Source organism: Trachinotus anak, unplaced genomic scaffold (assembly GCF_046630095.1).
Source record: "Trachinotus anak isolate AG129_WGS33_773 ecotype Australia unplaced genomic scaffold, CSIRO_AGI_Tana_v1 ptg000004l, whole genome shotgun sequence".
NCBI classification, from domain to species: domain Eukaryota; kingdom Metazoa; phylum Chordata; class Actinopteri; order Carangiformes; family Carangidae; genus Trachinotus; species Trachinotus anak.
Genome location: NW_027273855.1, coordinates 6,255,169 through 6,282,982, shown reverse-complemented (window position 1 = coordinate 6,282,982; position 27,814 = coordinate 6,255,169). Strand labels below are relative to the sequence as shown.

The 27,814-nt window shown below is 41.3% G+C and overlaps 1 protein-coding gene across 3 annotated transcripts in view; it reads right to left on the bottom strand.

Annotated features, from left to right (window-relative positions):
* LOC139620197 (plexin-A1-like) overlaps nucleotides 1-27,814 on the bottom strand; it is a 295,422-nt gene that overhangs the window by 266,078 nt on the left and 1,530 nt on the right. For all 3 annotated transcript variants that reach the window (XR_011690764.1, XR_011690765.1, XM_071475509.1), the window contains exon 2: nucleotides 1,721-1,927. The gene's annotated coding sequence lies outside the window, so the exon portion shown is untranslated. The remainder of the gene's footprint in view (nucleotides 1-1,720; nucleotides 1,928-27,814) is intronic.

The following is a 27,814-nucleotide window of genomic DNA, read 5'->3' as shown; positions in this document are numbered from 1 at the left end:
GCGGGGGTTACAGGAAGTTATATGTTCCACAGTCATTATGTCACTATAACCATGCACGCAGTCACTTTGGATGTCACGCCTCAGCCCCAAAGTGGAGGTGATGTTCAGGGTTTCTGGCTTATCAATGCGTCCCAGCACAGGCAAATTATGACACACACACACGCATACACACACACACACACACACACACATACACATTTAAGAGAGAGGGGAAGAAGTCTTTCTTCCCCACACATCTCTTTGCATCTCCTCCATATAGCTCCCACATCATCTCTCTGTCTCTCTCTCTCACACACACACACACACACACACACACACACACACACACACACTCATCCTCACAAGTTCACCCCCGAGTGAGATAAGAAGGAAGAGAAAAGGAGATGAGAGGAGGTTCAGAGAAGACTCTCTCTCTCTTTCTCTCGCACACACACACACACACACACACGCACACACACACACACACACACAACCTAAACAGATTTTTTTCTATGCACTTGGCAGCCAAAGCAGTGTCTTGGCGCCCGTAGTCTCTCAAAATCAGCCCGTCTGCCTCACCTACGCATTTCAAGTCAAAAATTCATAAGGTGACACAAAACTGTCAAAGCACGTTGATGCGACTCCAAAATGATGATGCTGCGTGTGTGAGACACACATGCACGCACACACACATACACACCTGCACATCTGCACATCCTTGTAAAAAAACAGCCTCAAGCCCTCACAGGTCAAACACTACACACACACACACACACACACACATTCAAACAGGCACACAGCTGCATCCACGGACAAACTTGTAGATATCCACACACACACGCACAGGTACACGCGCGCGCACGCACACACACACACACACACACACACACACAATTATATATGCCCACATGCACGCGCTCAGTGGACGCACAGTGTGTCTCCAAGTTGGGTGCGTGTGCGCAGATGCAACCATGTTCACGTTCACACTGGGTTCACTCCTCATTCTCACCACAGAGTCATCCCAATAAACCACAACAGCTACAAATGCAAAACTCCACTAATATTCTAAAGGGCTTGTTTGCCTGTGGTGCTCAGCTGAGGGTTTATAGCAAATCTAAGAGACTAAGGACGTCTACTGGCATCACTATTATATTGCGACAATCTTCCTGTAACAGTCCTGTGATCTGAGATGTGCCATATAAACATTAAAGCTCGGGCATGTGGGACATAAAGCACCCAGCGGGGCTCGCACTAACAGCCTATCCGTGTTGCCACTTTGCATCCCAAATCCGCAGTTCCTTCCCAGCGAAGTCAAACAATCCTGCACCTTCACCACAACTTGACCAATTCCACGAGAAAGAAAAAAAAAAAAAAAAAAGGGGGGGGGGGGGGTGTTCAGTCATTTCATTTCAGAGATAGTCCATCCGCAACCTCGGCGCGCGTCTGGTTGCTTCTCCCCCCGGGCGCGCAACACAAACCGTGCGACGTTTCGAAGCGCAAACATGAAACTACACAAAACCTGTTATCTCCTGCAGCACAAGCGGGTCCATGTGTGCTCTTGTTAAGAACGATAAGGGGAGAGAGACATCGGCGGAAGGTATGAAGGAGGACAAGGAGAGGAAAGAGGACGGGGTCGGAAAAGCAGAGGAATGTCACCAACATTTCGGATGTAGGGGGGAAAAAAAGCTCCAAGACGAGTAGAAAGATGATGAACAACCACAAAAAGTTTGACCGTACTTACTGATCAAACCGTCCTTTGCGTGCGTCCTGTTGGGCATGTTATTAGGATGGAGGAGTTGCAGCAGAAGACATTTCTATTCCCGGCGGGCTTGTCAGACAGCAGCAGCACCAGCACCGGTTCCAAAGCTCAGCTCTGCAGTTCTGTGCGCACAGGAGAGCAGCGCTCAGCATGAATGAAAGCAGAGCTGCGGTTAGACTCGGGCATCCCCTGGTAGAGAGTGTGTGTGTGTGAGGGAGAGAGAGAGAGAGAGAGAGAGAGAGAGAGGGGGAGAGAGAGGTTAGCGACAGGAGTGCGCCCCCTGGCTGCGTAACCGCGTTACAGCGGAGCGCCTTACGCACCGCTCCATGACGCGCATAGGTGGCAGCATTGGACCCGGCACAGGCTGTGGTACCCGGTGTTCTGATGCTCCTGTTGTCTGGTTGATGCTCATAAATGAAAAGATAAAGGTTGTTTTACTGGAATTCGATTCTTTGATATGTTCTTGATAAAAGGCTTCTCTTGTTCAGCTTGACCGATTGTTCCTGTCATCATATGATGCATGCAGAGTGCCACTGCTCTGTTCATGTCTCCCCTGCTGTGTGTATGTGTATGTGTGTGCGCGCGCGCTTACCTTCTTTAATGTGTTTCTTATGGGGGTTTTGTTCTTGTGATTCATTCACAGCATATATTGTAGCTCATGTATTGTATATTGCATTCATTTCTGTTCATCAGTCTGCACTGTGTGTGTGTGTGTGTGTGTGTGTGTGTGTGTGTGTGTGTGTGTGTGTGTGTGTGTGTGTGTGTGTGTGTGTGTGCCTGTTAAAACATCCACTGCTCCCCAGAAACTTGACAAATCATTTTTATCAGCAGCATTGACCTTGTGTTATTTGAGCTACATTGGAGCAGATTTTCGCTCAAAAGCATCAACCTTTTCTTTACTGAAAAGTTGCTTGAATAATAATTGGAAAAGCTGAACAGACGTTACTTTGATCCTTTTAGAGCAAGTAAAAAGAACATACACTGACAGTGCTAATTAGACTGGGACATGGGATGCATCTCACTACCGTTGTGACCCTCATGTTTCAGTGGGTCTTTTCCACAGCAGCCAAGGTTTCTGTGGAAAATGCCTATCAGCAGTCAAATAAACAAACAATGACTGTCCGTGTGGCCCAGAAAAGGACCATGTCCATCTGTGAAGGTTGACATGTTCACTTTTTCCTGGGTGTTTTTCAGATGACTGCTGATGCAGTGGTAAGCTTATTTTGGTTTACATGTTACATGAACCCATATTTTCATACAGTGAATCAAATGTGAAGGGAACCTACAGCAAATCATCACCCAACTCTGCACCTCCACAGAGTCTTTTAGCCTCTTTTAGCTCTTTGTTTTGAGTTGACAGCATATTTTGTTCTTGTATGAGGATACTTTGTACTTTCTTGTTGTGTCGTGCACACAAAGTCACATACATTTACTGTTTCCCCGATGCAACTGCTTTTGACCATTTTCCAAAACATAGCATACCTTTGAGGGATTTACAACAGTCCAGGTAGAGACATAACAACACTGTAGCTAGCAGAGGCTGTTTGGACAATGCACCTGGCTGGTGCATTCAAGGAGGCTTTGACATTTGACAATTAGATACTACAAGCAAACATTTTAATGCAACTAACTCACACAACCCCTCCTGTCAGACCCATGTTTATTTGCTCTTTCTTTTGGATTTCCATTGGATTTTGCAGATAGGCCTCTTTCAACACATCATGGTGAGAAAGGCGCAGTCGTAAAAAATAAGTTTCAGGGTGCTGGTATTGTGCATGTTGGCTCACTGTCATACTGTCATGACTTACTGGGACACTTGAGTAGAATGGAGCCATTGTTATTAATGTGTAACATCTGTACTTTTCCTTCCAAGTCAAAACGTCTGCTGTGAAAAAGGTCTATTGTCAATATTCAGATGTTGGACCCAACCTAGATGCATTGTCAGCGAGATTTTACAAATGGAAAAGGTTTTTAATCATGCGTAAATTAATTTCCATGGTAAACAAAACTAAAGTGAATTCAATGAATAGCTTGAAGATTAAAAAACAATGTTAGAGCTTATGATAAACTTTGGAATGTAGTTATTAGAAATGTTAAATATGATTTAGTATAGTAGTGGCTGAGTTCAAACACACAACAAACAACTTTAGTTGTATTTGCAGTGTGAGTATTATCCTTAATTCACTGTATTATGGATATAACACTATAAATACAGCCAGAGATTTGGGGAGAGGAGAGAAAAGAAAAGTGAACTTTAATAAAGGAGGATATGTGTTCAAACCTCATCGCTTTTGTGCAACTTCAAGAATTTACGCAGTATTTCTTCATCCCGGGCCCCTGCTGTGACCTTTGCGGTCCCCTTGTGCATATTAAATGTTGATATTCCTGCCCATATTAGTGATGACTAGGGAGTTTTCATACAGGGAGATGAGGTGTCAGGTTCTTCCTCTCCACACTGAGGCAGAGGATGTGATTACGCAGATGATACTCTGCCGCTCAGATTACTGTATGTGTGCATGCATATGTGCATGTGTGTGTTTGTGTGAACATCCTTTCCGCTTACTCCCATTGTCTTACGTGGCTTGATGTGGCACTGCCGGTCCCAGAGTACATTTCTTGTCCTAGAAACATCCCAGTCATCCTCATGTGCCAGGTTCTGCTTGTACTGCTGGAATCTTTATCCGTGATAATCAACATTATATTAAATCTTTTAAGATTTGTGCTATTGGCAGGATTCATCTGAAAGTTAAAGTTGCATGGTTCATTGGTGGGCATGGTTTAATTTCTGGTGAATTATTAGAATTAGGACAAGGAAAAAGGGAGATACAGTATGCCCATATTTTTGCTTGCCTTTTCATGACCACTGATTGAAGTACACTACTATATATGTATTTACCATTACACTACTGAATAAAAATGATAGTGAATTAACATTGCTGAAAATATCAGGTATCACCTTCAACTTTTTTATGAAAATGAAATAAAAGTGGATGAAGAGCAGAACAGACAGGACAACATCTTCATGTAAGTAACTGTATGTAGCCTTGGGGTACAATGGTTTGCCACTGCACCCCTGACATTCATATTTATGCTTTACCTGCAAGGGAAAACTATGTACTGCACCTGGTGAACATTTTATAACTCCAAGTCCTTGCACGATAACACTGTATTGTGCCAATAATGTGAAAAGAGCTGAATAAAAACAGTACATGACCTTGTGTTACTTCTTAGTATTAGTACTTAGTATGCAACAACGCAATGTTCACTCTTCATATCCAGCCAATATGCGGCTGTGTAGGAGCTAAATGCTCCTCTATATCCACCAGATCGTCACTGACTTTGCCAGCTGTTTAGTGCACTTTTCTGCTAAAATCATCGACTTGCTGCTGCTGAGACAAAACTGGGGAGAGTGGTGGGACTCAACCAAAATACTTGTGGGTTATAAAAAAAACAAAAGAATGAGCAGAAAGATGCTTAAAAGCTCCATAAGAGCAGATATTCAGTGCTTGACAGGAAATGGAAAAACTTTCATGAGCTACCACAAGCTGAATCATTACATCAACTAAGAAAAGAAAGCAGCAAAACAGACATTTATGTTGCTGCTTGTGACTTTTTAAGTGCAAATACTGAAGCAAGCAAAATGGCTCCTCTTCCAACGAGGGTCTTGGTGTGTGCTGCCTGTCAGCATGTAGCTGTTCACGGTGTGAATGAAAATGTGTTTCCAGCACCACAATCTCCCTCTCTCTCATTTTCTGGTTTGCTTGTATCTCCCTCCATCTCTACCACCTTCCAACAGAGCCTTGATCAACAACGTCCATTTCATCCCATAAACGCTGGCTGATGCCAAATCATAATTAAATCTCCACAGAGAGCCGCCTGAAAAAGAAGCTAATTAGGTATTAAAAATAACTCACTGTTTTTGTCCTTTTTTCTTGCTTTTAGACACAAATCAAATTAACTCTCTTAACTTTTGTGTTTAAGAGTTGGGGTCTCTGTGTGCATTTGTTGAGATCTGGCAAATTTCCTTCTTTATTCTTTTTTTCCTTTTTGGTCTAAGTTTGTTTTGTTTTACTTACCCAATTTCTTTCCATGTTATTTTTTTTATTTTTTGATCAGTGACAAAAATCAGAGCCATCCCTCTGATGTTAGACTCAACTCTGAGAGCAAATAGAGCAGCAGTTACAGCGAGAAAGAGAAGGGAAGTAGATGGGAAAAGAGACGTGTGAGAAGGAGGGGAAGGAGAGACAGAAAGAGAAAAGATGGAGGCAAACAAAGATCGAGGGGAAGAGAAAAAGAGAGAGTGGGTGGTGGGGGACTCTTGATCTCCCTGCTTGATCTCAATTGCACACATGATGCACACTACACAGGTGTAACCACACATACACACACAGACACACACTGGGCTAAAAGGCCAGACTTCTTTCCAGCTTCCTCCTTTTGTCTCTCCTGGATGCGTCTATAATTACAGCCCGGCCAGTGATGAACAGCAGGGGAGGCTGCTAATGCTACGGCTAACTAGGAGCTTTCAACCTTTGAAACTGTACATCTGTGAGCGAGAGGCCCAATGAATAACAGCCACAGAGAGAACAAGGTGACAGGCTTTTGTTCACATTGTTTGTTTCCAAGACAGCAGAGAAACAGAGCTGGACTAAAGATACTGTTCCTCTGCAGCATTACAGCTTCTGTTTGTTTCCTTTCCACTCTAGCTCCTTACAGTATGTTCCCTGGTGCAGCACATTTCTTCTGACTCATATTCATTCTTAATATTATGTCAAATTGTCATACATGAGAGGTGATTGCTCACTGCCAAAAACTGTTATTGTGAGAGTGTTTCATTCCTCACAATAACAGTTTTTATTTTACTCAATAGAGACTGTATTCTGTAAGGTTAAGATGACGTTTGATGACTTATGGGTGCAAACTGTCTCAATCCTCCACACATCAGTAAAAACAGGGTTTGAAAGGATTTCTCCTGCGGAATTTCATCTTAGGTGCTCTGTGAGGCTGAATAGATGCTTGTATGTTCCTGTTTGTTTTGTTCCTCATCTTGTCTAGAACAAAGTGAGTCTGTGCCACTCATCATTACCTTCAAAAAAAGGTTTAATAGTGTGTATATTGTTGTGCTAAATTAAGAAGAGGGTTCTTAATTTTGAAAGGTATAAGGTATAAGGTGAGAGAGAGAGAGCTCACAACTACTGTGTAACCTTCATCATCTTAGATTCTATAGCCAACATTTACATTTCATCTGAGGTTGATGACGTTGACGGCCATCAGGAAAAGGACAACGCATGGATGTGGATGAAAACCCCATTCTTCCATCAGTGATTAAACAACAGAGGCAGATCGGAGTGTCACAAAGCAAATCACAAACCTTCCCACACATGCCTTCCCGCACACACGCGCACACACACACACACAGACACACACACACACACACACACACACACACACACACACACACACACACACACACACACACACACACACACAGAAATGATATCCTCTGGCTAATATGTTCTTTGTACTTCAGGCAATGTATATTTTAGTAATTAGAATGTCAGAGTTCCTTTTCTTCCTTAAACCTTCATCTGAAAACTATATTTAGTCTATGACAGTGTCATTTACAGCATGTTACAGCTGTCTTATAAAGTCATCAATACCTTACTGAACGATCTTGACTGCAAGGTGCATCATCAAGAGCTGTTACATTGCATTACATTTATACATTTGGGAGACGCTTTTATGCAAAGCTCTGCAAAGTTTTTGTGTTTTAGAGCAGATTTTTCCTTTAATGAGAAAAGGAATGACATACTGCTGTTGAGTTGCAAATACTTTGATTCACTCAGTTTAAATAACATCAGTTTAAGACATTTTCCTCAACATTTATTCCAATTACACGCTTTGATGCACATAAACGAACTTCACCACTTGATCACTTGATTCAGTGTTACCATAAACACCTCATTTGGAAACTTCAACTGGAAGGAATTTAGTGATAGTATTGTAACTGCAGCTGCGCAAACTGATGGATGTTGCTTAATGTTGCTTGTGTTGCATCCACACAAAATTGTCTCATGAGAATAAGCAAAGAAGAGAAAGCACGGTACTGTTGATGTGCACCAGGTCTCTCACAATGTGACCAACAGCACTTTTACCAGGACACAAGATAAAGCATTAAATTGAATTTTTCTAGGTTTCAGGGCTCCCACAGTTCAGGCTCCTTGGCTTTGAAAAGAAGAGCAGTTGTCATGATACAAATACTAGAATGCAACTCATTCTGGCACTAGGGCTGGGGAAGGCAGGGAATTCTGGGACAAAATAAATGTGTGTGGATGACACAGCAGGGGAGCGGCAAAATGAAAGTGTAATGGAAAAAATGCTGTTGATCATAATTGCTGGTGGTGAAATTGCTGGTCTGTATTTCCTCTAAAATTTCCCTGTGTGTCACCGTTTGCAGGGGCTCCAACATCTGCAATTATTTCTCTGGGAAGGATTCGGCTTGAACCTCTATATCACCTCCTCCTCTTCCTATTCCTCCTCCTCCTCGCTTTCTTTCTCCTCCTCCCTCTCCCCCTCTCTTATCCCCCTCCTTCTGCTCTGGACCAATTTGGGGTGGCGAGGCGATGGTTATCTAAATGCAAAGTGATGCTGTAATAGCACTCACTGAGGAGGCGTAAACGACTGGTGAGACCCAGAAATGGAGGGATGGGGGGGGGGGGGGGGGGGGGGCAGAAGAAGGAGGGGGTATCAATAAGAGATACATACAAAAGAGAGGTGGAGGAGAAGGAGGCTGAGGTTGTATGGCAAGCAGAATGAGAGAGAAAGAGAGGGAGAGGAAACAAAATAAGAGCAGAGAAGCCTCAAAGAGGGCTAAATTGAAAGAGGAAGGATGGGAAAAGAGTGAGGAAGAGTAGGAAAAAGAGGGGTTTCTGGAGAGTGAAAAAGAATGACAAGGAGAAAAGGCAGGGAAATGGAAGAAGAGGATGTCGGAGTGGTACAAAAAGAAGATGCGAGATAAAATGAGAAAGAGGAGATAAAAGAGAAAAGAATGCATAGGAAAATGAAAAAAAAGGAGAGAAGGAGAAGAGATATAAACAAACTTAGAGAGGAAACAAAGACAAGGATGCTGCAGAACAAATTAAGGAGACTGTCTTCACCAGAAAAGCAGACGCATTAGTTGTTTTTTTCAAATGCCTAAAGCAATTTATGTGTACGTTTACCTGACAAGGACCTCTTATGGTCATGTGAATAATCACTGTTGACTCTCAGAGGCAAAGGTGGAAGAACAGAGATATTGCAGTGCTGCAAAATCTGTTAGGGAGGAGGTTGGGAAAAAACAAGATCATACAAAGTGTGTAACTTCTCAGTTTATTCCTAATCTGCTACAACAGTTATGGCTGGTTTCATTTTAGCCACGATCATGAAGCTTTTCTAACCTTATAGCTGCACTTTTATAAGGAATGGATAAAATGACTACATGTACTGTACGTGACAAAGGTCAATTGGAGACAAACCTACTGATAATACTTATCCAACCCTGCACTACCCATCAGCTTCATGGATTGTTTTGGCTTCATTCAGCTGACTTTTGGTTGTAACATTACCTGTAACTTCATCGTTTGTTTCAATCTGGCCATTTTCATCAACCTTGTTTTCTGATGCAGCTGCTTTTAGTGAAATGGTCTGATAAACTGAATGTTGCACTGCCCTCAGGTGGTCAAAATCTATTATTACTGTTTAAGCCAAGATGTTTTTAGCAATGCTAATGTCGTGGCTCTACGGGTGCTAGCGCCAATTCTTCCAGTCAGTCAGTCCTTCCCTTTAGAATTTGGTACAGACATTCTGGTCTACAGAGGATAAACTGTAATAACTTTGAACCCTGACTGCTAATGTAGCACCATCATCAGGTTAAAACACCTGCAAAACTAGCATTCCCATCAGCCTCATTATGGTTAGTGCTAGTTTAGCAAGAGTTAGCATGCTGACATGCTAAACAAAGATCGCAACCTTGGGAAACATTAGCTGTGTCTCACTTCAGGGCCCGCATCCTTCGATGGCTGCATTTGAAGACCAATTGTGTCACACGGCGCAACAAAAGCTGAGCATAAGTAAGAAATCAGACCAGACTGTTCCATTTCAAGTCGGCCTTCATTGTCTACGCAGTCCGCCAAAGGCTGCGTCCTCTGGAGGACACGGCCCCTGAATTGGGACACAGCTATTATATCTGCTAAACGTCTTCAGGAGCCACTAGCATGGCTCTAGAATCTTAGTCTTGTTTTAACACAAACACAAAGATTGTCATTTAAATAAGTGCCTCTTTTAAGTCACTATCTATGAGGTAACACAATAGTGATTGAGCCCATGAAAACCTGATGAAATTATATAAAACTCCTTGGTGATGAAACCCACAAGTGAGGTTCAAAAACAAACCTACGATTACCATGTATCACCATTGGTGTCGCCTAAGATAATGAAATGGAGATCTCAAAGATTGTTTAACTTAGTTTGTTTCATGACTAAACCTTAATCACAGCAGTGGTTGATCAAAAAAATCAATCATTTTGATAATTTTGTCAGTTTTGGAAGACACTGACAAATTATGTCCCTCTGTCGATAGGAATAACACTTCACACATGGGAGGAGAGAGAGAAAGGGGTAGATAAGGAGCTAGAAGAAAAGCCGGAGAGTAAAACAGGTTGGTAAAAACAGGTTTGAGAAGGAACAACACAAAGAGGTAAAGACGTTTAAACATCAGCTAAAGAAGATTGATTTTATCATAGATTTTCAGTTGATATTAGTTAGATGTTCATAATAGTTCCTCATTTGCTGCTAGATTTCATCGATGTCACAGTCGTCTGCTTTGATGCCAATGCCAGAATTGAAGTGAAATGAGATAAAGAGAAAGGACTGAAGAGAGGTGCAGGGACCAAAATCCTACAGGTACAGCATAATGTTATTTATGTCATGCTATAGAAGCAATTTACATGAAAAAAAATGAGAGTAGGAAGAGAGGAGGAACAACAACATAGAGTTAAAGTGGGCTGGGGATTGGAGGGGAAAATGGGATAAAATCATTTTGTGTGTATTCATTTGTGTGTGTGTGTGTGTGTGTGTGTGTGTGTGTGTGTGTGTGTGTGTGTGTGTGTGTGTGTGTGTGTGTGTGTGTGTGTGTGTGTGTGTGTGTGTGTGTGTGTGTAAAGCAGCTGGGAGAACATCACACCAATATCCTCTGTCAGTCAACGGTCAGAACAGGACAAGATGAAGAAAATGAAGAAGTGAAGACGGCATCAATCTTCAATATTCAGCCTATGCACATTTCACCTTCCAAAATATCTTTCCATGACTGTTGTCACGGCAAAGCCAGTATCCACAGGAAAGAGTGCCGGCTACAGAAACACACACACACACAGATCACTGTCTTTCTTTTTGGCCTGCAGTACAACTGTCCATGTGGAGCAAAAGCGTCACCTCTTGGCCTCTGCTAACAGACCAGTTTGTCTGTCTGTGTCCCGGCCAAAGTGTTAGCATTTAGCTCATTGATTTCCTTCAGTCAGTCACTGTGATTAATCCAGAACAGGCAGCCTGCCCTGCATTCGTAATAGCACGTCTTCCACTGCAGGGGGGCAAACCGTCTTGGACGGGGCCTTCTTACACTTTCCCTGATCTGACATTCTGTGTTTTTCTGTGCTTGTTGTCAACAGGGATGATCTGACCGTTTCAACAAGGCAAAGTATTTGCTTTTCAATTCCTATTAGTAGCATTTTTAAACGGAAATATGAAGAACACAGCGTCCTGCTGCAGAAAAGCAGGTATTGATTTCCCCCAGAGGTGAGAGGGAATGCTTAAAAAGAAAGCAAAACACTTTTCTACACTCTCGATGGGAGGGGAGCTGAGCTTTATGATAGCAATTGTACAATCATGGATGCAACACAAGCAACATTAATAAGCAGATTTATTTGGTGATAAGTGAACATAAATGTGTTTGTACCCACTAAAATCTTAATTGCAGAAGGCAATAAAAGAAACTTAACCAGTGCTGAGTTCAACTTACAGACAAATATGTCCATCCTCATTTTGCCGGAGTAGATGTGACATTTTTAAATAGTATCGATATCAATAAAATATGACAGAAAACTCTTTACTTTTACTTAACACTTTCCATACACACAGATTTTGCAGGCACTACTGTCTTTGTGGCTGTGGAGCACAAATAAAGGTTTTAGGAGAGGATGCAACACAAAGAAAGGCAGACTCAAATCTAGACCATTTCAAGGCTAAAATCAAACTCGTCTTATTTGCTGCATGATGGTAAACACTGTAAACTATTTTATATTCTATTCTCTCATCTCCTGTAAACATCTTTCTCGAAACCTGTTAAATTATAGTAGTAGTTGGTTATAAAAGTTGGAAACAAACTTTGTCAGTCTTGTCAAGTGATGGTCCCTGGCTGTGCCCATTGAGTCACAACACAGATTAGTTTCTTTCATGTATTCTCCCACATGTTTTTCAAACCATTTTTAAATGATATTCAGACTCTGAAGGTCTCAGAACGGGTGTTTTTCTGAATATGTAGGGCCAAGGTTGTGCAGACAGAGCTAAGACCTTAAGTTTTGTACAGCTTTTCTATGTGCGACTGTATTTCTTTCAGAGCCTTTTCACTCCTCTGACTACAGATGTTCACAGTGATGTGGCTTTGCTTATAATGGCAGCCCTTACTCAAGAGGAGTCATTCGATTGAGGCGGTATTCGTAATCTCAGTGTTTGTGTGTGTGTGTATGTGTGTGTGCGCCCACACAGAGCAAGGGCTTTCAGTGAGAATGAGAATGTCAGGGTAAAACTGACAAAAAGATTTGTTTTCTGAGAGAATAATAATAGAAAAAAAAATACTTCAAATAAATTGATGTCCATTAAAAGCTGCCACTCAGGGCGAGGTTACCCTCTCACCTATCCTCATCAACTTTATGCAGTAGAAAATGTAATGGAATTTAAATTGTACATGAAATTTGAACCTTGATAGCTTACATAAGATGCTGTCTAGCTCCTGAGTTTGGTGTGCAGCAGTTGTGTCTGACACTTGTATTTAGAGGTTACATTCAAGGATGAACTATGTGACACAGTAGCTGTTCATAAACTGTACTGCAGTGCTGCAAAGATTTATGATGTGGGATGTTCAGAATCAGCTCCAAAAACAAGATTTAAAACCCACATTTCACTTCAAATGAATGAATTCAGTCAAGTCCACTTTTTCTTTTTCCTATCAAGTTTCATCCAATTTCACAAAGACCAAGGACAACTAAGTCACCTGAAAATTTTGTATTTATGGTTTACTTGAGTACTTGACTACACCCACAGACTTTCTCACAGAGAAACAAAGCAAATTAATGTGGAAAGAAAGAGAAAAAAAAGTGGAATAATTGTCAAAAGGCAAGTTTAAATTGTTAAATCCAATACATATACAAATTTATTTAAAAAGATGTTGCTGTTAATTCAATTGCTAGTTTTGGATAAAAGTCGCCACCTCAACTGCATTGTTACTGTAAAGGACAATATTCCAATGATTTGGTCTATGATCTACTACTCAGATGAATTGTACAGATGGTGCCATTAAAAGTTACTATATTTAGATGTTTAATCTCAAGTTCAATCACTGCCAACCAGCCCATTGTTAACTGTTAAACTGCTAGCCCGCTGACTGCAGCTGGTGACAGCAGTCATTTTTCTGCTCTACAGCCTCTCTCTGCGAGTTTGGTGTTGCGGCATGTAGACATGGTCGAGACGACCTGCTGAAGTTCAAACTGAGCATCAGAATGGGGAAGCATAACCTGCGCTATACAGAGTGAGCTGTGTGTGTGATCTGATTAAGTGGAGATGAAAAGTAAGGCGAGAGACAGCATTATTCTTTCAAGCTGTTCTTTTAAGTTGCAATTTCATATATATATATATATATATATATATATATATATATATATATATATATATATATATATATATATATATATATATATATATATATATATATATACATACATACATACATATACACACACACTTTATTATATTTCAGTAATTTCATAACAGCATGGAACAATGAGGAGAACCTGTGTATGATTACAACATATTTCTTCAGAACTTGTACTTTTTAACTAATTAAGAGATCAAGAGATGCAACCGTTGCCTGCCTCTGGTCACTTCCTGCCCTGAAGAAGCTCCTTTATGTTTTGGGGCCTGCTAGTGACAACAAGCTCTCTTTTTCTGATGAAAAACTCTTTGGGCTTACCCACTGTCTCTGGATGTTTAGTTGTCTGGTGTCGCTTCAGCTTGCAGGGCTTCAAACTTTCATTTGCCAGTTTCTCACGGCAAAATATACATTCAGCTCTAATTTTATCCATTGCTTCTATGAAGCCAAACTCAATATAACTTTCTTGGTAGCCCCTCTTTTTCTTTTTGACATTTTCCGCAGTCTCCTCTACCTGACGCTTCACCATTTCTCCCTTAGCTCCGTTTACGTTGCTAGGCAACGGCTGCAGCACGAGAGGCGTTCACGTCACACACGCTCTGTTCTTCGTGATATATATAACTTATTTGTTTATCTATTTAAATACACAAATAAATGTTTAATGTGGCCCTTGAATTTAGTTGATTTTGTCACATATATGAATTAAATGCTTATTCATTTGTTTAACATTTTAATTACATAAAAATTATTAAACCCCTAAAAATCAAGAGGGCTTCGTGATGCCCCCTGGATCTCTGGCGCCCCCCTTGGGGGGTCGGGCCCCCCAAGTTGGGAACCACTGACTTGGCATGGCTACAGTGTGATTGACAGGTCGTATACGACACACAGTGACCTGCCAATCAAACAGAATAGAAGAAGGAGCAATGTGTCACAGTTTTTACATGTCAGTGTTTTCAGTTCATGAAAGTTGGGAACATTTCGTTTGCCTATGAAAGTTTTGTTCAGCGTGCAGTTGTACTAAGAAAGAGTCAATTAAATTTTTCCTGTAAGTTCATTTTGTTTTAACCTTTTTTTCGCAAGCAAAAAATAGCATCCCAATGAATATGACAGTCAACAAGAATTATGGATGCAGTTTGCTAACCAAGCTAGCTAGCGCTAGCGTCACCTGATAACTCAGCATTTACTGTACTAATGCTACCGGTCACCGCTGGGCTGGTAACCTCAGCATAGAGTCTGGGCTTTTCAGTCAAAGGCAAATTTAACCAACATTAAGTTTACAACATTTGTTTAGTGTTGCGGCACACTTTAAATTTTTTCTGCATTTGTGTAATGCACTGCATTAATATAAGTTAATAAAATGTCAATCAGGACAAGCATAAGATAGGATGCCTTGACATCTTCATTTAACCAAAACCAAGTGTAACAAGGTGGGTAGTGACCTAAATTATATACCATGTGGGACACAGGATGCAACACCCAGTCTCTGGTCAAACTCCTGTGCTTTGGACAGAACACCCAAACATTACCCCAGCCTCTGCTGACCTCTGTGCAATATAAGAATGACATATCTACTATATTTGAATAAAATCTGAATGCAACAATTACTTTCTTCCTTAATTGTATTTGGCGAGGCAAATCGATAGTATATAAATCCAAAATATTTTGTACTAAACAGATTTAAAAATAGAGAAAATGCTAAAATAAAGAAAACAGTCTGCTCTTTTCATGCAAGAATCTGAGGAATATGACCTTAACTTTACTTTGTGGCCCGGGGCTGACTTTAGCTGGATAAGTAGTTCTGCTAACACTACCTGCCTATTTAAAGCTTGATGAAGGAAGAAAGTTAATGAACCTGAACTCTCTCTCTCTCTCTCTCTCTGCTATTTCCCTCGATATGCAATGAATGAAAGTGAGTCCTGAGATTTTGGCCATTACAAAATCTCTAAGGGAATTTAAAAAAAAAAAAAAAAAAAAAAAAAAAAAAAAAAAGAAGAACCCCCTGGGCAGCCCTCTGAATTGTTGCACAAATTAATCCCCTTTCCCAATTCCATCATTCGCCCCCAGCTCCCCTTTCAGAATCATCCCTTTTCAATTATTTCTCCCTCCTTTTCTAATTTCTAGTCACCATTGGAAATATCAGTGGTGATGAGTGAAGAGGAGAGGAGTGAATGCGTTATTAATTGCTCTGATGTGGATTAGATGTGAGCATCGTGGCCACCCCCCATTCTCCACCCCCCCATCCTCCAATCACATTTCAATTAATAACAGTCAGCCAGGCATCGCTTCAAGATGTGTTTGCAAGATGATTGGCCTGTCAGTCAGAGCTGCTAGGGAGCATTTGCAATTTGTCACCAGTTTCCTCTTTCTTCCCTTTTTTTCCTCAATCACTCATTCGTGTTTCCATCCTATAATCCCTCCCTCTTGCTCCTCTCATCTGCCACTTCACCCAGGTATTTTTTTCTAACTTCAAAATCATGCCACATTTCATCCATTTATTCATTTTTCCCACGATAGCTTGGTCAGCGTTGAAAAGGACCGTCTATATATGTGCATGTGCGTGCATAAGGGTAGATCTGTTAAGAGGCTTTCTCCTGCCTGAGATGGCATGCAACTTTAAAAACTGTCATCCTGCACCACATTTCAGATGAGAATGGAGACAACACAGCCATTTTCTATTAAGGCCTGTATGCTCTCGTGATCAGCTGCTGCGACGCAGGAGTAGCTCACACCGAAATACACAGACTTCCGTAATTTCTCTTTTATGTCCCATCCTCTAATTGTGATCTTTTTTCTTTCCCTGACACTATATATGTTGAGTCCTATGAAGATTATGGTTCCACTATTTTTGCTCTGTTTTTGGCTTCTTGTTTTCATTTATAGGTTTATTTAAAAGGTGCCTTACAATAACTCAAAGGCTCCACATCCACACAACATCTTGTTTAATAGGAAATGAGACTTGTTGCTTAACAAACGTATTTACAGAGCAGCAACATGGTGCTCCAGAAGTCTCGTCCTTACAGTGAAGCTGCAGGGTTCACACTCCAACAATCAAAATCCCATGAAACTAGCCTTACCAGTGGCTAAGCAGCATCTAAGATGGCGCAAAATGTGAAACTTACAACATCAGAATTATCAGAGTTTTCAAGAAGCTCAAGTTCAGCCACCTCCACGCACTCACCTATTGTGATGACGGTGTGCAACTGGTATAGACATCTGAATGCACAAGCATTATGAGTTTTTGAGTATTGGCTGTTGAAAACTTTTTGGGCTACAGGATTCTGATCTGATTAGTTGTGAAATCAAGAAGTGTTTCCTATGAAAACTGTGTTGATGATAGGTTTGTATTTTTACAGGAAATAAATCAACCCTACTAACTGTATCATGACAGTAGGAGAAATAAATGATCTGGAGACAATAAAAATATTCAATCAAAATGCAAAACCTTAATTAACACAACCAACAACTAAAAGTTGTGTAACTATCAACCCAACTGCAGCAGTGAGTTTCACTAAAGTCTGCAGGAATTAGGATTAGTATCCACAGGCTAACAAGCAATGAGTCTACTCTGTTGAGCCCCAAACATACAACAGGTCTGTTAGGTTTTTTTTTTTTTTTTCAGTGTATGAGCTTTAATTCAGTGTGTTCAGGAAGTGTCACGGGCGGCGAGTATGTACAAGAGCTGGTATCAGCTGCAGTCGAGCCCAGTCGAGTATAAGGGTTTGTATGGGTTACTACAAAAGGGTCTCAGCAGTGAATGCCTTTAGTCAAGCGCCACAGGAAGATAGTGATACTTATGTCCATTTGTTTTCTGCCCTGTTTTCTCTAATTCTTTCACTCACTGATTTTTCTCCACATCTCTTCGTTCTTTTCCGTCCCACACATGCTTCACTTCAAAAAGAGTAATTCCCCTGGTCTTCCATCTATGATCAATAAAGCAGAATGACTGGACTCAATCTCCAAAAGAGCTTTCAACAATCTTGGTGTGTGTGTGTACATGAGCATGTTCGTCTAATAGAGGGTAAATTACTTTTCTGCCAATATTTGGAGTTGTGCTACTTGTTACTGAGTCTCTGCAGATGTTTTGGGAAAGCCTCCAAAGCATTTTTATTAAATACTATATCTTATCCTGTGGTGCTTTGTTTTGTTTGTGCCTGATGAGTGAGGGCTGCTCCTGCAGGAATAACAGCAAACTAAGTCTGTGCTTCTTGACTGGTGTGTCAGAGGCCATGCAGCACCATGGTGCATTGAGCTCAGGTCAGATATATCAAGGAAATCAACAGTGGGTCATTTAGAGGCAACTGAGGTCAATATTGTGTTTATTTTCCATTTCAACTAGTTTTTTACTAGTTTACAGCTCAGATGAAGAAGCAGGTCTCTCAGAGCTCTGATTCCGTTTGAGAGGGCAAAGAGTCACTCAGTTCTAACACAGTGACCATTGTCTTTTATCAGAATTATTGCAAGCTGAGATCATTGAGATCATTGAGCTCCTTGTGCGACTGACATCTTGTCTAATATCTGAGAAAGGTTTAGTATGGCATTTTCCAAGCACTCAATAATTTGGTGTGGCTTTGAGTTTTGCTGTGTTGTTGAAATTGCGTCTGCACCAATACAAGCTTGCTGCACTCAGCTCTCCATCTGCAATACCACAACCACAGTCAGCGACAGCATCCACGGCGCCGGTGAACATTTCTGACACATAGTTATCCCTGCAGACACAGTTGGGAAATTGATTTTTCACAGATCTCAGAATGGAAATGACAAGAAGACAAATCAATTTTTTGTTTTTGTTTATTGGAACAATTGTCTCCTTTTTTAGTACTGACAGATGCTGTATGCCTTCCTTATGGGTGCAGATAGTCACAAGACTCAATTCACAAACTCTTGTCTTCATAAATTTACTATCAAGCTATAGATACATAAACCAGTCTCACAGGGGATATATATATAGCTTCTGACAATAGTTATTTGCAAGTTTTTGCAGCTATGCCCCTAATGTACACCTCTTTAACAAGCATTTTATACTGAATAGCTGAATCGGCAATCTGCAAGTCCCTCATTTTAAGATGTTTTCTGCATCTGTGTTGCTAAGCACCATTTATTTTGGCGTTTCTGCACTGCACTTCCCATAGATCATGGTAATGTCACCTTCTGCATAGACATGTTCAAGAGATGAACAAACACATCTCAACACTGAATCCTCCAGCTGTTCTGACTGCACTGAATCGTTAGTATCACTGAGCGAATAAGGTTTTTGCATTGAAGCTCCCATCACTCAAGACCACAAAAGCTATAGAAACTAGATTGACACTCAGTGGAGCACATACCTCCACCAAGGCCTATGACTCCACACTGAACACATAGATGCTATATTAATACTGTTAATAATGTGCTCAGTCCACAGAGAAATACACACAGACCATATTCATAAATATTTGAGATGGCACAACAAGTAGGTCTTTGTGCCTATAAAACACTTTGCACTTTGTACAGACAAATACCATGACACAGAGGGAATGACGTATGAACCTTTGGCTACAATTGCTGCTGCAAAATGATAGCTATAGACAGTTAGGGTAAGGGTTACCACTCCCAGCGATGCCCTAAACCAGGCCCACCCGGACCCACCATCCAGCCTTGCAGGATTTGGTTTCTCTGAGTGTTTACCTGAAATCTGCTATATTTGTATTAAATCACTCAGATGACAGTCAGCCAATCAGAAGAGAGGCTCACCGACCTGTTGTTACTGGAGCTCCGTAGATATATGTTCTTATGAATATCAAAACACCAGTCAAATATAGGACCTTTAACTGTGACTGTTTAGCAATGCTGGCTTTCACTGCTCATGCTAACTACAAAGTTATTCCTGAATGTAAGCAAACAGAAAATTTGTAAAACAAAAAATGTAACTGGATGTAAGTTGACTGTATGATGTGTAACACCAATCACAATCAGTGAAAGAGAACAGCAAAGAGATCAATTGTTTTAAAACATCTGAGTGACTCATACTGTCTTATGAATAAAAGACAGGGAGAGAGGAAACAAATCTGAGCCAGTTTTTGAAATGGTTGAACACTCAGCCTTATCTTTAATAAGGGTGGAAATGCTCTGATTGACAAGGCAGATGCTGCCACCCCCTCCCCACTGGAACAGCAAACACACAGCTGAGTTTAAGGAAGCAAGGATGTGAGGACAAATGAGAAAAGCCTTGGCCTATCTTCCTTTGGCTGAGTGGCTCTGCACCTCCGTCGCTCTCTCACTCTGCTCGCTCTTCTTTCTTTATTAAAACGAAACACATGTAGTGTCGGGGCGTCCAAGTATGAAATTCAATTCTCATCCCCCAAACGGTGTTTTTATTAAAGCCGTTGCTATCACGGTGAGCAGGCAGGCCTGGCCAGCTCAGCTTGGCTTGGCTCGGCTATGTGGGTACATACTGTACAAGGAAGGAGGGGACAGAGAGCATAAGGGAGAGAGTGCTGGAAGGAAGAGGAGAGACAGAGAGAGACCGTGAGAGAGAGAGGGAGGATACAGTGCGAGCAAGGCAGCAAAGGATTGGGGCAGTCAGCAGCAGGGCGACAGAGGGGCTTAATTTGCCCAAAAGGCAGCTCAGCCTCTTATGCAATTTAACCAGGACGTGCTTGACTTGAGCTTAGGTTAGCGCCCCGGCACGGCCCGGTGCACAGAATCAATTGCACATTGGACAGAGAATTACACTGTCTTGTTTGCACCGTGTATATTATTTTTCCATCATTGCGATAACATTGCCCTCAATTATGACACAACAGCTTCAAAGCCATCATGAGAGGCTATGTTCTGACTTTAAGAGAGCTTTTTGACATTGAATGATTAGACAGTTGTTATCCTCCCCTTATGTAGTTAACATATCAGATAGTGGAGGACTTTGTACAAGAATGTTCCTTTTTACAACATAGAAAAAGAAAATGGCCTCTGGTTTCAGGTGCTCTGAAGTGCAGTAAAATAAAGATGAAATATTATATAGTACTGAATCAAACATATGTTGATATAAAAATATAAATTTGTAACTGTCAAATGTTCAATAGCAGCTGGTAAAATAACTGTATCAAACTAGCTAATTACTGTGATTCACCCTACTTTTAGCCATGCTAGCAGCTATAATACATTACAAGAAAACGTATTGTGGTAAACATATCTTTACAAATAAAATCCTTCACGTTATGAACAAATACCATGAACAAGCGAACAATGACAGAGAAAACTGTGGCTACAGTTGCTGCTGCAAAGCTAACATGCAGAGAGGATGAGATGGTTTCCAATAGCTAACATCACACACTATCTGAAAAGATGCACCGTTAACTACATTTTTAAACATACATCATCATACATCATCTTCCCCCTCTCTATGATGCCCAGCTTTATATATACATACACACACATATATACACACACACACACACACACACACACACACACACACACACACACACATACATACACACACTTCATTTCTGACGTGGTTGGACAGCACGTCTTACGAACTACTTCTGACAGACCATAAACTGGCCCTTAAGCTGTTGCTAATGCTTTTGCTGCTCCGCTACCATGCTACTTTCACTACATAGTGTGTGTAGATGGTTTTAGATGATCAGCCTTGATGTAAAAATTGTAACATTTCACAAATGTGTATTTGTCGGGGGTTTTTAGTCGTAACAAACATGAAGCACAATAGTTCAACTTTGAGAGTTGTGTTTTAGGCCTGAAATCACAAAAATAAAGCAGAATTGTCAAACACTCAGCCACAGCTAGATCTTCCTGCTATGACTCTCCCCCTTCTCCTTCCCGACAGTAAATACACAGTCGGGGTCAGTTGACCCTGTCTATGCCCCAGAGAAAACAATGCGTTGTGGCTAAACTATTCTGACAGGCCTGCCCTTTTTACACATGAGGAAAACGAAAAGGAGAGGGGAGAACAAGAGTGCTGGCTGGGTGGGTGGCTTGGTAGTGATGGGGGGTGGGGGTTCATAAGGGAACAATGCAAACAAGTGAGGAGGAAGTCACGGAGGACAGGGAGGAGAGAAAGTGAAGAGATGACGATGGGGGTCACGGAAGCAAAGGCATGACTGTGAGGCTGGTTGGCTGACTGATTATATGGGAGGATGTTTTTATTGGTTGGCTGAATTTAAGGCTTGGAGGTTGACAGGCCGCATGGCTGACTGACTGGATTTCTGACCAACAGGCTGTGTGGTGGGTTGACTGGTTGACAGGGCTCTTGACATGTGTAAAGGTTGGCTGGCTGTCTCTGTGGATGGCTAGTTGGCTGTCTGTGCATTCATTATTCATCCTCTGTATCTGATGATGTGGGTCAAGCTCAGTTCTAGCCAGCTGGGGCTGCAGACAGGCAGACAGGCTCTGCAGCGAGCAAGGCCTTTAAGCTACAGTCTGCAGCAGTACAGCACTGGTTGCAGCATCAGCAGAATCCAAATACACTGTACTTTACTCTTTCCTAGTGTTTGTTTGTTCAGATATCAATTCAGGCCTTTTTTATTAAACAAGAGGAGAATGGATGAGGAAGACACGGGAGTGACTTTGTACCCCGGTAATAAAGATTACCTGCTTAATTAGGCTGACAATATTTTGAAACCCTCAAACCGGAACCATTAAGTGTACCACATGTGCATGAGCATGAGCATATGTATGTGCTTATGCACGCACCATAGGCGCTTTCATCAGAAACACCAGAACACCATGGATGCCATGACCACAGCATTTTCATTGCTGGGTACCTTACGAAGGACGGTGTGCAGTTAGTGACTGACATACATTTTCCCCTTGGGGCTTGCTGTAGCTGTATTCACTCGGTGCTGACACTGTTCAGTACGACAAACCCGTACCAACCCATGTACTCGATTCAGCTCAGCTGCGGCTGATACCAGCCGCCAACAGACTGCCCTTGTCTGCCTCTCTTTTTCTCTATCACTCTTCGTCTTGTGGCCTTTCAGAATTTGAAACGTCATAGCTCTGCTAAATAAAGACAGGAAAGCATTGACTGAGTTTGCAGGGAACTTTTTCAGTTTCTTTTGAGAAAAGTGCTGATCCAGTGTGGGATATATGCATACACTATGGGTTCACTCCTGGGTTCCTATTACAGAGAAATGGTAAAAATTTAACCTGTACATAATACATTAAACTTTCTCCTGTCCAAAAGCAGTTACTCTGTCTATTTCTTTCTGATATTTGAGAACTGCATTTCAGTTACTCAGACAACTTCCTTGTAATCCCTTTCAGTTTACTTTTTCGTGGACAAATAGGGAACAAAAAGGTAGAAGGGTTAGAGATTAGAGCATGTACTGGGTTTTCAACTCATGCATTAGGTGGAAATTTTTGTGCTGTTTTTCCACCAGCCTTTATTTTTTTATTTTTTTATATGCAATGCATGTGATCATTTACAAGACATGCATGCACAGTAATGAAGGAGCTCATGAGGAAACCCCCAAGAACAACAAGTTGTGCCATTAATAGCTTTTTACAGTTTTCCCATTACACAAAATTTTAGGGAAGGTATGGATGTGGATATACATATACATACATACATACACATACAACTATATTATGCTATACTTGTTGGCCATGGGCCTGATAAAGGATTTGAAGATCATTTCCTTAAAAGGTAAAAGGACATTATCTACAAGTAAACATGCTTTCCTGAATAGAGCTCCATGCATTACTCACTGGGTTTTCACTCATACTCAGCTTGTTAACCTTGCGAGTCTCTGAATTAAGTTATTCATAGCTGCCTCTGAGGTCTTTTTTTTTCTGTAGTCATAATTGCCTGTGGTGATGATACATCAATCTGCAGTCTAGATTCCTTAAAAACACAGAAGCAAAAGGTTCAATGTCAGGAAGTGACGGCTGTGAGTTTGTGCTGACTTGACTCCTCAGGGAACACATCTTTAGGCTGGGTCAAAGCTATAACCCTTAAACCTTCATTTTCTACCCTAATCTACCTCAACCATCCTTTCTATTGCATTTATCTTCCTTTCATTCACTCTTTCAGCCCTTACTTCACACCATGAAACTAATTTCCCTTGCCTCTCTCCCTCCTCTTTCCACCTTAACTTCCTTTCCTTTCTTTCTGTCTCTACTAGAATTCAAATGCCTGCCAGTAGAAGAAAGTACAATGTAGGGTAAATAAATAGCCTGAAGTACACATTGTGTGCTATATAAAACAATGCCTATAACAAGTGGAATTCTGCATGGATGATTTTTTACAAGAGCATTGAATGTAAATACTTAATGTTTACTTCTTCCTCTCTGTATCCACCACTGATCTGACTATCCATTCTCGGCAGCTCAGAATCTCCCATCCCTCTGACATCATGCATTAATTCAAGATGAAGTGAGGAGTAGCGATGGAGATTTCCCCCGTAGCGAGATGGGGATGGCTGTGATTAACACCAGAGAAATGGTGGGCTGGAAGAGGAGGAACATGAGAGGAGAGAAGATGTAGGGTGAGGTGAGGACATCAACCAGATATAAGGGCGAGGAAAGATTAACATGAGGCATTTGGGTGAATGAGAAGGTGGAAAAGAGGGGAGAAAGAGAAAGAAGATGAAAGTGGACATATGACTCATACCAATTGCAAACTGTGCAAAATGGAGCAGCAGGGGCTCCCTGGGTAAAGCTAAACGATGAAGTCTGAAGTACCTCTCAGTCTAGCACACACAAATACATTGAGTCAATTGAGCCATATTTTCTTCTCAAGGGAACAGTACCTTATAAATTACATACCATGACTTATTATAAAAAGGTGAAATTAAGTACTGACACATTTCATGAGGGAAAAGAGAGAAATTGACTGAAATATCACTGACTCCTATACACTGAGAGTGGTTCACTCCACCACTTTGCTCCTGACTGAAATATCTCAACAACCAGAGGATGGATTGACATGAAATTTCATTCTCCCCAAAGGATGGTCGCTAATGACCCTGCTGATTCCCTGACTTTTCATGTAGTGGCAACAGCAGGACAAAGCTTCTGTCTCCCTCAAGGGATGAATTGTTATAATTTGGGGTGATCCCCTGACTTTGCTTCCAGCATCAGTTGTAGTTTGTGATTAGCACTAATGACCACGTTAGCATGCTTACTAACGCACCTAAGATGGTGAATGTGGTAAACATTACCTGTGAATATGTTAACATGCTCATGTTAGTATTAAACTTGTGCCCAACAGATCTGTATGTATTACGGGATAGGTCCATATCATGCTGTAATTATATCCCCCACAGTGACAACATTCAGAGTCTTTTATTTAGTCTGTGGTATGAGGCCATGTAAAACTCCATTTTGTTTCATTTTCTATGTAGCTATTCTGTGTGATCTCCATTTTCATTGTTTCATTCATTGAGCTAGAGAGCAGTGATCACATTGAGCAGTGGAAATGGCTTTGTTAGATTATTGTTATGCAAAAAGCAAATATAATTGAGTCTTTATTCAATTTGCTGAATGTTGGAAAAACATCTACACAAGCAGCCATTTGCAGTTTTTGTGGTAGTTGTTGCCACCATTGCCACAATATATAGTTACGTGTTTCAGGAGGCGCATGTGAGCTACAGTGTTGCTTCGAAGCTTAGCTGTTATAGCTCTGGACCCTTCAACCCTCATAACCCTGAAGTATCAATCTAGCCCAACATCTAGTGGCCATTGAAGGAACAATATCTTAAATGTCCCATAGTCTCCACATTGGGTTGGTGTGAATATACAGTAACTCTTTCAAAACTCAAGCAATAGTTTTTGCAGAAAGATCGTGAACATTAGAGAGGCTGAGACAAGTCGATTGTAAAATTCAGAGCAATAAGAAATAATTTTGGCTTTTAAACTGTCAGTCCATTTCATTTTTTGTCTTGCACAGTCTTCTCTTGTTTAGTCTCTGTGTGATTTATAATATTCTCTGTAACTAAACTGAACGGTTTTGCTGCCAGAGAGAATGTTTGCTGTTGGCTAGCGGTATCCAGTCCCATGCCTTTAAACACCCTGCAGTTTTCATTACAGCCAAACATCAAACAAGATGATTTCACACACCTTCAACCAGAGAGATGTGCTTAGTGTGAATGAAAACCAGCATATTCTCTGATCCTGCAGAAATTATGGACAGTGGTGCTTCAGAGGGAAGATTGAGAATAGCTTTTCCGATAATTGTTTCCAAGCAGCATTATCTCCTCAAGATTTTTATGGCCACTGGTTTCCTTGATATGACTGTATCATAAGTAAGGCTCTGGACCTGGCTGTCAGTGCGAGAGTGCTATGTCTCCCCCCGTCTCCAATTCAGCTCCAGGAAAATGCCAGGTTGAGTTTTCAGCCTGAGTGCATGGGATGTGCACGGTGCAACCATCAGTGTCAGCAGAGTACAGTACCTGAAGCAGCCCCAGTCAAAACGCTGACAGGCTGGAGAGATGGGAGATGGGAAAAGGAATCAACCAGCAGTCAAGCCAGCCAGCCAGTCAGTCATCAAGCATTAGGTGCACATAAATTACATTAAAGAACTTTTGCTGTGACATTTTCTCAGTATTTCTTTTCTCTCAGTTGCCTTGATTGGTGGCCACTTCGTGAAGCATGAACTTTTATGTCAGCTAACCTTCAGTTTTGACCAGGAGCTAAAATGTAACTTTATTGTAGCTATGTTTGTTGAGCAAGTCGCTATAATGAAGGCAGTGGGGATTTCAGTGATTTAGTTTTAGCTTTATCTTTTGATGAAGATGTTTAGTTAGCTGAAAAGGTGTCTTTTCACACGCACGCACGCGCGCGACTTTACTTTGCAGTAATATAACAGTAATACACTGTGTCTACGCAGGATGCATTCAAGAACAGTGTGTTGACTGTAGGTCATCTGTGCTTTGGCAGCACCAAAAGCTGTAGTTATGCGTGTAAATCAGAAGAAAATAAATTTGTAGCATCAAGATACATTTTGGGCTGAATTTAGGAGCATGTAGCATAAGTAAAAAACGCAAGCTGTTACACGCTGTTAACCTTTAACACTTCATTCCTACTGACTACCCAACTAAAGATGCTTAATCCACCTGCCCTGTGTGGTTCGAACCAGCTGTTTTGCTGCCGTTTCCATTTTCAGTAAGATTGGGGAGGCATTTAGTCCATAAATCTGTGGTTTACTATGGACGACAGCTTTAGTCATGGATTTAATCACACAGACAAGAGGGTTTTAATGCCTCGAACCTGTGAAATATATGGCTTCTTTTGTGACACCCTTCTACCGTCCCATTCTTTTCCAGGATATGTTTGGAGTGAGTAAAACAGATCAGCAGCTACTTTTGAATTCAGCAAGCAGACTAGCAGAGCAAAGCGCACCATTCTGTCCGTTCAAATTTACCAGTAGATTGAAAATTCACCCAGTGTGTGGTAAAATCTCTCCATAACCTGTGCAAGTACCTGTTTTAGAGCCAGTGTTTCATAGTTGAGAAAAAAATGATCTGATTTACTGGACTTGTTCCTCAAAACAAAGATGGCAGGGTACAAAGTGTCCACGAAGACTTCACCCTTCGTGGAGTCGTCTGTCTGTTAGACTGTGTGTTAGTCTGTGGCTGTCTGCTGCTCCAGAGGAGATAACTGAGCTTTTTCCTCAGGTTTCTCATCCCACTTTTGCTTGTGGAAAAAGCACATCTAAGCATTTTTCCCCTCTTCCCCATTAAAACCTGCGTCCGATGACGATTTCTGCAGATGCAGTGATTTTCTATCCTTCTGCTGTTATTCATCTTTGTCCTTCCTTCCAAATACAGTCAATCATTAAAGCTTTATCCTGGGCTTTTACACCATCTTTAGACACATTCTCCTTTCATTTTCTATTTCTCTTCCTTTTCTGCTTTATATCCTCCATCTTTCCTTCTTTCCTGTGCTTCTTCCTCAGAACTTTGCCTCCTTCTCCCAAAACAATAATAACAAGCTTAGCGATGCAGCTCGCTGACCGGCTCATACACCAGAAGGAACTGAATCCCACAGCTCAACACCAACAGATAATCCTCTCCGCAAAGCCAGCCTCCCCCTTCTGGAACAGTGCTCTCATTTACACCAGAGTGACCCTCAACTTAGTGCAGGAAAAGGCTCAGAGAAAGGAAAGATGGAGGGAAAGACAG